Genomic DNA, 12,619 nt, shown 5'->3' with positions numbered 1-12,619 from the left:
CTACTAAAACGTCACGATGCGTTCTTTCTAAACACTAAATAGAAAGTACGGAGAGTAAATCTCAAAAATAAGTTATCGTTCTTGGTCTTTATACAGCTGCCATTGACAGTGACAGCATGTATGTTGCCATAGCAACTGAACCAGGGTCACCAAAGATGCAGAGCGGCCGTTCTCTGAGGACGTGAGAGGCCCTGCCCTTAGTCCCTTCGTGCGCCTGTCCTTGGGCAGAAGCAGCTCAGCAGCAGTTTTGAGGGATCTGGAAGGGGACGCCCTTTCTGGGGGCACAGGGAGGGCAGGTGTCCCGGGGCCGTCACCCTCGCATCTGGTGTGGTGACTGCATGTCATCTGTTGGTCTAGTGAGAGGGACCCGATCCTGGAGCTGCTCCCCCGGGCACCCCTGAGAGAGCGGTGGGCCGGGCTCTGCCCCTGCGTGAGCTGGTCCCTGTTCATGCTCGGCCCTGTCACAGGACAGAGGGTGGGTGGCTGGACAGTGTCAGGACCACAGTCGTTACTGGGATTGTGTTGCATGGTGAATGTCTACAGACTCCTCTCTGCGGCCCACGCAAAAGGCATGCGCATGTTTTCCTGAAGGTTCTCCTGGTCGGTGGGGACGGAACTCAGTGACATTTGGGATGTCCTGGGAAAGCTTGAAAGGCGGCAGCAGGTACTCTGCTGAGGCTCGGCTTCCCTTCATCATGCGGCCCGGGCTCAGGTGGATGCGTGTCGGGATGACCACTTTTGAGTCTGCGAGTTGTCTCTCTGGGAGGTGGGAGGGTTTCCTGAAGCTGAGCCTGTGTTGGTACTGGGCCTGGTTCAGCCCCACAGGAAGCAGGAGCTCCCAGCATGGGGTCCAGAGCCAAGGCCTTCTTCCCTTACAAACTGTTGTGGAGGAACTGGGCACCTCCTCACGGAGCTGGGCTTGCTGCAGGAATGAGGCCAGAACCAGCTGAGTGTAGATTGGAGCCCTGACTCCTGGTGGAGCCCCATGGTGGCCACGCTGGTGGTGGCGTGGGTGTCGAAGAAGATGGGCGGGTGCGCGTAGGTCTGTGGGGCAGAGGGAGGGTGGCACCTGAGCCCTGACTGTTGCTCCCCATGGGTTGGGGAAGCTGTGGCTAAGTCTGAGGCCAGGACCTGTGTCATCTTCCCCTCTTGTCGCCAGATGTCCTGCGGATGTTTGCTTATTGCTACTCTGGCAATTACCCTGAACTTTAAGGGGATTTAAAAACATTATAGGGGAAGAGCTAGGATTTGATTTTGTTTCTGCTGCCCTTTTGCTGGGATGGGAGTGAAGATTTTCCGCAGATGATCGTTACGAAGGAAGAACAAAGACCTTCAGGAGACAAAGTCAGTGCAGACCCGATTGTTGGGACAAGTGGGGGAGGAGGTGACTTCTACAGGAAACATAATACTAGTAGCTTCAGCACACAGGCCGTGGGACAGCACCATTCCGCAGGGCGCTCTGCAGCATGGAGACGCTGCGGCTCTGAGCTGTGCCCCTGCAGCAGCGGGGTGGAACCAGACTCTGACTCTTGTCCGATTTTCGTTGATTTCAATGGCTGCATGTCACCCGGTGGCTACCGAGTGCAACAGCACGACTCTGGAAGGCACACCCTTTGTGTGGGTAGTGGCACAGCATCAAGTCTGATGATGCGCACTCCTTTTTCAAGCAGCTTATTAGTTAGTGTCTGCCCATGGGTAGTGCGTGCCAGTGATCTGTCATTCTCAGACATTTAGTTTAGTGGGCAAATCCTCATTGGCTTGAGCCTCAGGGCAAGACAGAGGAACAGATTGAAAAGTGACATCCGCTAGCAAGCTGTGTCTTGGGACAGGTACTGGCCTTGGATGGCAGGCGGCACAGACGGCCTTGCCTCTGCTGCTGTGGGTGCCGTTGAAGCTGTCTGCTTGCGTCTTTTCCACGTGCTGTGTCTTGCCTGCCTCCCAGCACAGATCGTCCAGTTTTTAGGCAGGGCCTTTGCTCATGCCTGTGTCCTGTATCCTCCACAGGGCAACTTGTCCTGGGGGTCTGAGGTCGATACCGGCCTGTGCTCCTCCAGAGGGCACCAGAACATGACTGGGTGCACAGACATCTGGTGACCACATTTCCCGGGGGAGGGGTGAGGAGGAAAAGTCTAAGACGGCTTGTGGGGGTGGGGGCAGTAATGAAGAATCCTTTGTACACACTTACAGAATGACGTGGTTTGACAGAGATGGACTTCTCGTGTGAGGATTGCTCATAGGTCCTTGATGAGTGTCGGGTTTCTGTCGAGAAGAAAGCATGTGGGAAGAGTTGTTGGTTCTAACTCTGTTGAAGACGTAGAATTTCCACCCTTTTTTCCCCATTCATGGCTAGGTGGAGATCGGACACACAAACTGTGCGGACTTCTCTTTCTAAGCTAAATGACTTTCCTTGGCCCCCATTTTGGGGGCGTGAGTGAGCTGCTGTGTTCCTCCTGCCCGTGTGCTGTCCTTAGGTCCTGAAGTGCTGTTTGTCCTGTGCTTTCAGCGCACACGTTATACCATGTTGGGTGTAACGTTTTAGTTAAATCACCACCCGTAAGTCATGCCTGTGCAGTCCCCAAGTCTGTGTGGTGCGGCCATCCGTAGTCCGGGTGTTCGGGGACTCTTCTGTCCTGAAAGCCACCCTCAGACACTCACCCGACAGCCCTTTTCTGTGTGTGCCCTGGAAGCGTGAGCTCAGGCAGGGTCCCCGAACCCAGATGTGTCACCGGACATCACGTCTGGAAGCAGACACGCTTCCTCCGGCCTTCCCTGCTGTCCTGGCCTGCGGGCACTCTCCGTGGGGAGCAGGGTCATGGAGCAACGGGTGGAGTGGGTGGGGGGTGGTCACAGCGGGAGCAGGCGTGAGAGCACTTTGTAAGTTCCAGTTGCAAAGCATGCCACAGACTTGCGATAAGGTGACAGCTCTGCGGAGGGAGAGGCTTCGCGCAGGGAGTGAGTTTGAAGGTAGAACAAGTTGTCTGCTGGTGGATGTGACAGACAGGTGTTCCCACAGGGAGCTGCATAAGCAGGCTGGCAGGTATGAGATGTGGGGTTCATTAGGGAATTGGGGTGGGGAAGGAGGGACGGGGGTGGGGAGGACTCGCGGCCACTGGCTCCCTACAGAAGAGAGAGTCGTGTCAGTTTGCCTGATTTCACGTGTGTCACATACACATGTTTTATGTAGCATGCGTGTGAGATATTTCTAACTTCAAAAAGTGCTTCTCAGAGCCTGCTGGAGGAACAGACGGTCATCCTGCACTCCCTGGCGCTCGTTTCCACCCCGACAACGTGGCGAGACGTGTAAGGCCTGCTCTCTCACAGGTCGTGGGGGACAGGGTGCCTGTGCACAGTGCCGAGTACCAGCGGAGGCAGTTCATGTGCCCCCAGCAGTACTTCCTCCTCAGGACAAGAACGGTGACGTTCACTGGGCAGCTGTTGTCCAGCCACAAAACAGCCTTGTCCCGTCCCGCCTCCTGTGGTCCCAGGACAGATGTGGTTGATGGGGGGAGGGGGCGGTGTTTGCTGCTCAGGAGCTTTTAACATGTGGGCGCCTGCTTCCCTCGTTGGCCTGAGCCCTAGCAGCTGACTGAGACCACAGGCTAAGGACTCGCCTGGGGATGGTGGGCTGGGTGGGGCTTAGGCCACCCAGGGTTATCCGGGGGAGCAAGAAACAGACTGAGTCCTGTTGGATCCCCTGGAATTAGAGGTGCTCCATTCTCATTGGTTGATTAGTCCTGATGGACCCAGGTCATGTGACACTGTAATGGGGTTTGAGGTTAGCACCGGTCTGATTTAATGAAAGCTTATTAATCAAAGTAAAAATAACTTTGAGAACGGAATTTGGAAGTTAAGCTAATGAGTCTTGGTAGGCTCAGGGATAGGAGTGATGAGTAGGTTTTATACGTTTGTAACTAGTGCAGTGTAGCTGGTGCTTTGGCCCAAAAACAAGTACATAACTCCCTTGGGACTCTTGGTGATGGCAACTTTATTCCTAGATTAAATCATTCCTTGTTGGTAAGTCACGAGTCGGTCTTAGCTCCCGTCTCGGCAGCCATGGATCAGAGGGGCCTGTGTGGCCTGCACTGGCCTTTTCTCTGGTTGACTTCTGAGTTCTCGGTGGTTTACGATTTTGAATAAGTCTGGATATAAAAGTAAAAAAAAAAAAATAGTTCTCAGTTTTACAAACGGTTGTCCCCACATGTCACTGAGCCGAAAGGGGCAACGCTGAAGTTTGGGGCTAGCACTTACGCTGTGTCTCCTTTCCCGGCCCCGCCATTGTGGGCTGATGGCACTTGCATTAGACAGCGGTCCCCAAAGTATGTCCCGGACCCTTTCGGAGGATCCACGACATTGTAAAAGTGCAATAATTGTAAGATGTTACTTGTGTTTGTCCCTGTGCGGATGTTTACACTGGTGATCTGGAAGCACAGGTGGGCAAGCTGTGGGCGTCTTGCCGAATCGAGGTAGTGGCACCGCCCTGTGCTGCTTGTTACTGCGGTCTCTGCCTTCACATATTCACAGCAGGAAAAAGGCCAGATTCACTTGGAAATGCATGTGATGAAACAGTAAGGTTTAGTTTCATTAAATCTTAACACTCAGGTAGCACGTCTCTTCAGCATTCTGATGACGAGATGGAAAGTGCATAAGGCTGTGACACACGCCGAAGGGTGCACACGTCTCAAGGGGCAGCTCTGCGATGGGCTGGACCTGCCACTCCCGAGGATCAGCCGCCTCTGTAAGGGGCAACTTGCAGGCTGTGGCTGCACACTCAGGTAGCTGCGATGTTTTCTCAGAATGAACAGTTTGACTCTTTCAAGGAAGGTAACTTACATTATTTGTCTCCAGTGATAAAACTGGAGCTTTTAAGAGAACATAAAATTTTGGAAGTCTCGTTCTACCACCATTTCTGATGTGACCAACAGTTTCCAACAGGTGTGATGTTTCGGATGCAACGTGCTGAACTGACAGCATTTGAAAGATGTGTATAACTCAGTGAGCGGGCGTTTCCTAAATGGCCGAAGCGTGGCGATGCCATCACGCTGCTGCAGGAGCCACGCCAATGACCAATAGATTTAAAAGGGACGGAGCGTGAAAGGTTCACTGAGATTTCAGATTCCAGACTCTGAACAACTTTAAGGAAATTCCAGCAGTTAGTTATTCAATTAGATGTAGCATCCAAGAATACCAAAAAGTATCTGAAAATCCATTAAAATGTTTCTTCCTCTTCTAACTATATCAGCATGAGGTGGGACCGTCTTCCTACACTTCAGCCACAAGTGCACACATCGTGACAGACTGACACCGAAGCAGATAGGGGAAGCCTGCTATTTTGTCTTGGAGATTTGTAACGAAGTAGCTCATCAAGAATATCCTGAAAACCACTGAAATGTACACTTTAAAAAGAGGGACTTAGGGGTGGGGAGGTGTAAATTGTTTCGATTAAAAAAAATTAAGTAAACATCTTTGCCAGTGTTGATACTTTAGAATGTGAAAGATACGGCTTCTAAAACTTGTTATCAGGTAACTCATGTCTGAAAAATCATGAAACTCTCTCCACCTTCATGGGACCTTAAACTGTGGACATGGGCCTGTTAGACGCAGCAGCCGCGGGGTGTTCTGGCCTGGATCGCTGAGTTCCACCTCCCGTGCCCACTCCCTGCAGTTCTTACAGAAGGAAGAGGACACGGGACCTGAGCACGCTGAAAAAGACGTCTTTTTCGCAGGTGGTCTCAGCAGAAGGGCAGGAAAGGCAGTCACAGTGCACCAGTTCCTTCTCCATGACGAGAGTGGGCACACTTAATCCTCCAGGCCTTTCCCGCAAGGTCCCCAGCGGGGTTGCCCATCTCCAGGCCCACGGCGCGCCCTCGCCTCGGAAGTCGGGGCCAGGACCTGCACGGATGTGCGCTCGGGAAGGGCGCAGGCCGGCGGAAGCCCGTGTGCAGGCGGGGTTCCCGAGAAACCCGTGGGGAGGCGGTTGGCTGCCTCTGGAGCCGTGGGCCGCCTCTCGCGACCCCGCAGGTGCTGCCTGTCCGCGGTTAGGTACGTCCTCCGCGGTGGTGCGCGTGCGGCGTGGGGCGTGCGGCATGGGCGGGAGCTCGCATGCTGCCCTGCAGAGGGGCGGGCAAACACGTGCCCCCGCGTCCCCGGGGGAAGACGGCCTCTGGGTCCCGGAGCCGGGGCTCCTTTCGGGACCCTTCCAAACCTGGCTGCAACCAGCCCCGCGGGGCCATGGCAGCCAGGGGACCGCGGCTTTCCCGGGACAGCCCCGTTCACGTGGTTTCCTGCCTGGTGCCTGGTGCCTCTTCTGTTGGTGAGAGAGCGACGGTGGCTCTGGAAGCTCTCGCGCTGGTAGGACGTTCACTTCTTGACTCGGCCCTCCGTGCGCGGGCGTCCCTTTCAGGTCTGTCCCTGACCGCGCGTGTGAACGGTGCGAGTGTGTCACGTTCAGCTGTGGCTGGTGATGAAGGCCCTTGGGGCAGCCTTGTCAGACAGCGCCTCTTCCTCTAAACGGGCTGAACGCCGGCACACATTTTCTCAGGATTTTGTGGGACTGAGAATTAGTTTTTCTTTCTTGGAAATATGGACACACCCTTATTTCGACTGTAATGTGTTTAACCTGGAAACTCACAATGCTGTTTAAACAGTTTGCAGGAAAATGGTAATTTAAGAAATATCAGTGTTTGATTTTCTGTTCTGTGGAGGACAGGGTTCGAACACCCCACACTCCAGTCTGGTTGTTTGGAAAATGTTCCTTGGCTTTGCAGCGTTTTCAGTAATTTTTCACCACCTTAATTAAAATTTCTTTGTGTTTCTTGAGTCCGGAGGTTGGCGGTGGGGCTGGGAGTGATGGCCGTGCCCCGGGACCCCAGCGGGCCATGTGGTGGGGGCCCGCGCTGCCTCCTGCTGTGAGGTTGCTTTTCCAGGGTTGGGAGGAGGGACCTGGCAGCTGGCTGCTGTGCACCTTGTTCCCCCAGGAGAAGGAAGGGGGACACGCACAATGCTGGGGACACGGGTCCTAGACAGAGAACCGTGCATCACAGTTCTGACAATGCTCCTTAGAGTCAGGTTCACTGTTGTCACAGAGGTCACAGAGGTGGGAAGTGGCAGGGGTGCAGTTTGAACACGGCTCTGGAGCTTGTAGCTGGGCCTGGACAGACTCGAACTCGAGGGTGGCCACATGAGGGGCCTCTGTGGGCTGGCAGGTGGGTAGAGGAAGCCCAGGCGGAGGCTTCTGGGGTAGCTCCCTTCCAGGAGCACAGATGAGACTCAGTGTGCCAGCCCCCCATTTCTCACCAGCATGGCGCACCCAGTGAGAGAGCGCCAGATATGGCCAGGCTCACGCGCCTGGGGTGGGTGCCCTCAGCAGCTCTCTGCTTGGATCCCAGGCTTTGGTGTGGTTTTTGTCCTGTCTTTGAGCAGTTGGGTCTCAGGGCCCTGCACACCTGGCCCCAGCTGTGCTTACCAGTTAGCCTAATGAACAGCCACAGGTGTTTTAGTGCTTCCTGGACAGAGCACACCTGGGACCAGTGGGGCCTCCTGAGTGCTGATGGCTGTGTGTGCACGTGTGTCCCAGTGCTGGCCTCGTCTAGCCCTTCCTGTCTCACAGTCACGCTGTGCCTACTGTGTACTTGTCCTGTGTCTCCTGCCTGTGTCTAACAACCCTTTGCTTTCTAGTCACACTTAAAATACCTTAAAAGATTTTACCTGTATTTTGGAGACCACAATTCTTCTATTCATCTTTCATATTGGAAGCAAATATTTCCAAAAGTAAATGCATCTTACAGGATGCAAGAAATTGGAAACAGTAATTATAGATGGGTTTTTACTTTAAAACTTTTATTGTGGTACAATTTACATAACAAAATTTACTATTTTAACAATTTTTAAATGTGTTATTCAGCAACATTAAGCAGTCACAGCAGGAAAGAGAGGAAGAGGAAGGGCTAGGTGGTGCCCGTCCCCATGAAGGGCGGACGCCAGAGGTCAGACCTGTGCCTGCCAGTTCTCACATCCCCTTGGCTCACTCCTGATCATGTGGCCTCGCCCACTTGTTGAGTCTGTGGGAGGCACGTGCCCAGCGAGCGTCTGAGGTTTCTGTCACTCACAGGAGAGGAGAATGGTCCTAGGGAAGGTGACTGCCATCTCCTCAGCATGTCATCATCACAGTCTCCCCTGCTTCATTATTGGTCACTGAAGAAGCGAGTTTGCACTTCGTGACGTGCTGACTGTTAGAAAGGGTTCAAACCGTGATCATAGTGCATCACGCCCTCGCTTTCTCTGGACTTCTCCAGTGCAGCAGTTTTGTCACTTTCTGGACCTGGGCAAAAGGGAACGTCTGCTGACACATGGCGCGAGCAGTATTTTGCCAGGCTGGCTCCCCTCCTGGAAAGGATCAGCTGTTTTGAAGGACTTGCCCACTTCCTTTCTTTAATCCCAAGTATGTGGCCGGCTGCAGCCTCGACTCCCCCGATGCCTCTGGGGTCTCACAGGGGAGAGGCCTGGCCTTGTGGAATCTGGTGACGTTGCCTGTAGTCACTGTCGCAGCCAGTGCTTAGGTAAGATACAAAATAGCTGCTGCTGCTTTTTTTTTTTTTTTTTTTCATACGTAACTTTAAAGTTTCTAGTAGCTATGTTTTAAAAAGTGAAAAAAATAGGTGAAATAGTACATTTTTAACCTAATACATCTAAAATATTATCATTTCAACTTATAACCAATATGAAAACCCAATGAAATATAATCATTCTTTTCTTCCTATGAAGTGTTCAAAATCCAATGTGTTTTTTACATTATAGCATATCTCACTTCAGACTAGCCACATTTCTAAAGCTCAATAGCCCTATGCGGTCAGTGGCCACCATACTGGATAGTACAACTCTAGATATCTAGTTCCTTGAGCATCAAATTTATTTATTTATTTTTCATTTATTTTTTTAGGCAAGGCAACCCTTGGTTGACCTCACAGAGTGCAAGGACCTTGTCAGCTTACAATCCCTTATTTTTATTTTTATTTATTTATTTTAACACCTACAGCGCCTGGTCTTCCCAGGCGGCCTCCCATCCAAGTACTCACCAGGCCCGACCCTGCTTAGCTTCGAGATCATACGGGATTGGGTGCATTCCGGGTGGCATGGCCGTAGACCAAAATAGCTTCTTAAACTTTCTGATGATGCAATTTAAGCATTAGAATTTTACTACATTTCTTTTATTGCACTGCCCTTCTAAACTGCTCCCTCTTCTTAGCTGTCATGGGGTTTTACTGCATTTACCACTAGAACCTGTGAAGGAGGGGTTGGTTCTGACCCCTTTTTAGATACTGACAGAATCAGACAAATCTCTACGTGCCATAAGAGCCGGCAGAGGCTCACACGGTGCAGTTTGTGTGGGCAGACCCAGAACTCCGGAGTTTAAGTTAAGAGATACCAGTTCCGGGTGCGCGAGACCAGGGGATCTTTTAGGAGGGAACAAACCTGACTGTTTTGGTTGCTCAACATAAAAAGGCTATTTTGACTTGTTAGCTGGTGGAAACACAGTGGCAGTTTGCGTGCCTGGGCCTAGAGGTGGTGTCTGGGCCGCCGCCCTTGACAGTGACGGTGGGGACTTGGCTCCCCAGAGAGGGCCGGGCTGGGCAGCGATGGCTTCAGGAGGCAGCTCTCAGGGCTTCACAGGCTGTGCGTCTGCAGCAGCGGTGGCAGCAGGCTCTTGGGAGGCACTTGGGGGCCTGACACTTGGACAAGATGTTTCTAGAGACCCCGTTTCTGCAGGAAGACACACTAGAGGCTCAGGCTTCCTTCCAGTTTAAAATGTGCATTTCATCATGTAGGTTGAGGATGACTTGCAGCACCCTGCATTTAGGATGACTTGTAGCACCCTGCATTCTAAGTTGCATGTCTTAGGTTGATCCTTTTGGGGTTTCAGGGAACTCTGCATTCACTTAATTTGTCTGGAAAATAAGTTACAGAATTATAGCTAATTACAGCTTAATTTTCAAATCCTGTCCCAGCATTTGTCACTTGTGGTCCTGCATGGCCTGGAGCCCACACACTTCAGCGACCCTGTAGTTATCAGGATTGTCGCATGATTGCCACTTCCTCCCACACACTCCGTTGTGCTGACACTGGTAGGCAGCTGAGGCTTTGCTGTCAAGGCCAGAGTCATTTGTCCCACGCACCCTCTGTGCCTCTGAAGGCCACAGACTGCGGTCCTGCTCGCTGCCTGCTTTCTCACACAGCACATGGGACCAGGCCTTCCTTACACACGACTGTCACAGTTCCTGGGCCCAGCTCTGCCCAGTGAAGACAGCCTGTCTGCTGTGGGCAGGCGCTGCACCTGCCTGCCTGCCCCCGAGCCTGCTCACGGGCCAGCAGCCCCTGGATGGCAGCTCCAGAGGGATCGGCTCTTGCTGGTTTCCAGCACATCCAGCGCCGTTTCCGTGCATGTGTAGTGAAAGCTGTTCATTCTGTTAATTCGCTTATTTATTACCATGGTGTTGAACTCACAGCCATGCCCTGTCTCTCCTGCGCGAACGCACTGGTCAGCCCCAGACAGCCTTGGAGTCAGGCCCCTGCCCCTGCTACTTTTCCTTTTTCTTTGGCCTCAGGTTCAGATGAGAACAAGCTGTGAAGTGGGCATTTGGTGATTCTTCTGTAAATACAGCACAGTCCCACCAGTGGAGATCCTCGCCCCAGGAGTCCGAAGACTATTTTGAATCCAGCCCATAGCAAATAACCAAGAACCTAATAAGCTCGTCTCACACTCTGCTTGATATTTGAGAAATGCGCTAGCTTCTAACACCTTTTAATCCACTGTGACATGTCATATGTAATCACGGGAAGCAGAGTCACACCATGGAATGAAACACTGTCCACAGTAGCAGGTCAGGAATTTCTGGGCTCTCATTTACATGTTTTTGTCACTAGGACTGGCAGATGTGCCAGCCTTGGCCACCGGGGTCTCTCAGGGTAAGAACCAAGTGGCCTGGCATCAGTTTCAAAGCTTTGGTGACAGTGAAGTATAACTCACCAGAGACTCATTGGTGACGGGAGGGTGTCAGAGTCACCCCACTAACCTGCCCTGCAGCAAGTGGTGGTAAGGATCGTTTGTTAGCAAAGAAATACGGTTAACCCTTTCCCTCCCTAGCAAGGAGACGTACCAGTTTAGAATAACAGCAACGAAAATCCTACAAGCTCTAAGTCAGGCGGTGAAGTGACAGGGCCCAGGCTGTGAGCCTTGTTAGTGGGGGAAATGGAAGCAGCCGCGATGGCCTCTCGTGCGCTTCCCACCCAGCGCGCCGTCCACGTCCCTCCCCAGCTGCACCCTCCCTGCTTTTCCCTGTCGTCCCCTTTCTGGAAGGCCTGCCAGCTGCTCAGACCTAAGCACGAGTAAAGTACGGCGCAGTCGGCCGTCTGTGTCGAGAAATTACTTTTGTGTCCTTAAGGGGGAAAACATGAGACAAATGGGCAGACAGCGCGGACACTGGCCTGTTGCGACAGGGACTGGACTTTGGACAAACACTATGCTCTAGTAGGGTTCCCCGTCCCCCTTCTCCATCACTGCCGCCACCTCTGGGAGAAGAGCCTCCCGCTCTGTGAGGAGGAATTAGATGAAGCGAGGTTTGAAGTGGGCGGCATGCGTGCCTGGAGGCCCGAGGGAGCGCTGTGGGCGGGCTGGGGTCAGGCGCCAGGGTCAGTCCCTGCTCTGGCCCGGGACATGGATGCGCCGTCCGTCGGTGATGAATGACAGTCCCTGCCGATGGGAGTGTTGACAGGACACTGAGACCATGTGCTGCACTGTCCTGGCCCGGCTTCTCTGATTTCGAGGCCCTGCCATTCATTCTCATGAAGGGGATCCTGTGACAGGCGAAGCTCGTGCCTCTCAGGAGCTGTTGCCCACGTTCATGTCTGTGTTTCCTGTCCATTTGGAAGCAGGTCGTGGTGAGGGGGGAGCAGCCACGTTGTGTCGGTACACACTGCGTGAGAGGCCGCATGGCCGTCATGTCTGACACCCGCAGCTGAGGCTGTGCAGCCGAGCACATGGCCGTCTCCCCCCCGCCTCATGCAGAGGTGTCAGCACAGTGCTTCCCGACCTCCTGGGCGGCTGGGCCTTGCTGCTGTGGGTCCCTCAGCAGGGTTTGGTGCCAGGACTGGGAGGGTGGAGGACTCCGAGGCTGGATGTCAGCTGGGTGAGGGCCAGGATGTGGGACAGAGCCCTCTGCACCCCACGGCGTCACTCTGCCTGAGCTGTGGTCCGCCGTTCATACCCAGTGTCCATCTGCAGAGCCCCAGCTCAAAGACAGCTGTGCAGCGGACACCCGGTTTTCCGCCAGCAGAGCCGCGTGGCGAGTCCAGACTAACTGTGCTGCGTTTCAGTGTGAATAAAATTAACAGGCACGGTGGATTTTTTCCCTCTCTCTTTGTTGTGGTACAGTACACATAGCATAAACATAAAATGGCCATCTTAACCATTTTCAAGTATTCGGTTCAGTGTATTAAGTTAAGTACATTCACATTGTGTGCTGTCACCACCGTCCATCCCCATAACTCATTTCATCCTATAAAACAAACTCTATGCCTGTTACACAGTAACCCCCCGGTCTTCCCTCCCCCACCCCCCGGCACCCCC

The 12,619-nt window shown here is 53.1% G+C and overlaps 1 protein-coding gene and 1 pseudogene across 7 annotated transcripts in view; one reads left to right on the top strand and one right to left on the bottom strand.

Annotated features, from left to right (window-relative positions):
• Positions 1–12,619, top strand: part of DIP2C (disco interacting protein 2 homolog C) — a 204,834-nt gene that overhangs the window by 87,066 nt on the left and 105,149 nt on the right. The gene's annotated exons all lie outside the window — the stretch shown is intronic.
• On the bottom strand, positions 9,023–9,140 carry LOC112485442 (annotated as a pseudogene).

The sequence above is a fragment of the Pteropus alecto genome, unplaced genomic scaffold, assembly GCF_000325575.1.
Source record: "Pteropus alecto unplaced genomic scaffold, ASM32557v1 scaffold108, whole genome shotgun sequence".
NCBI lineage: Eukaryota > Metazoa > Chordata > Mammalia > Chiroptera > Pteropodidae > Pteropus > Pteropus alecto.
The sequence above is the reverse complement of the archived record's forward strand: the minus strand, read 5'-3'. Positions and strand labels throughout refer to the sequence as shown.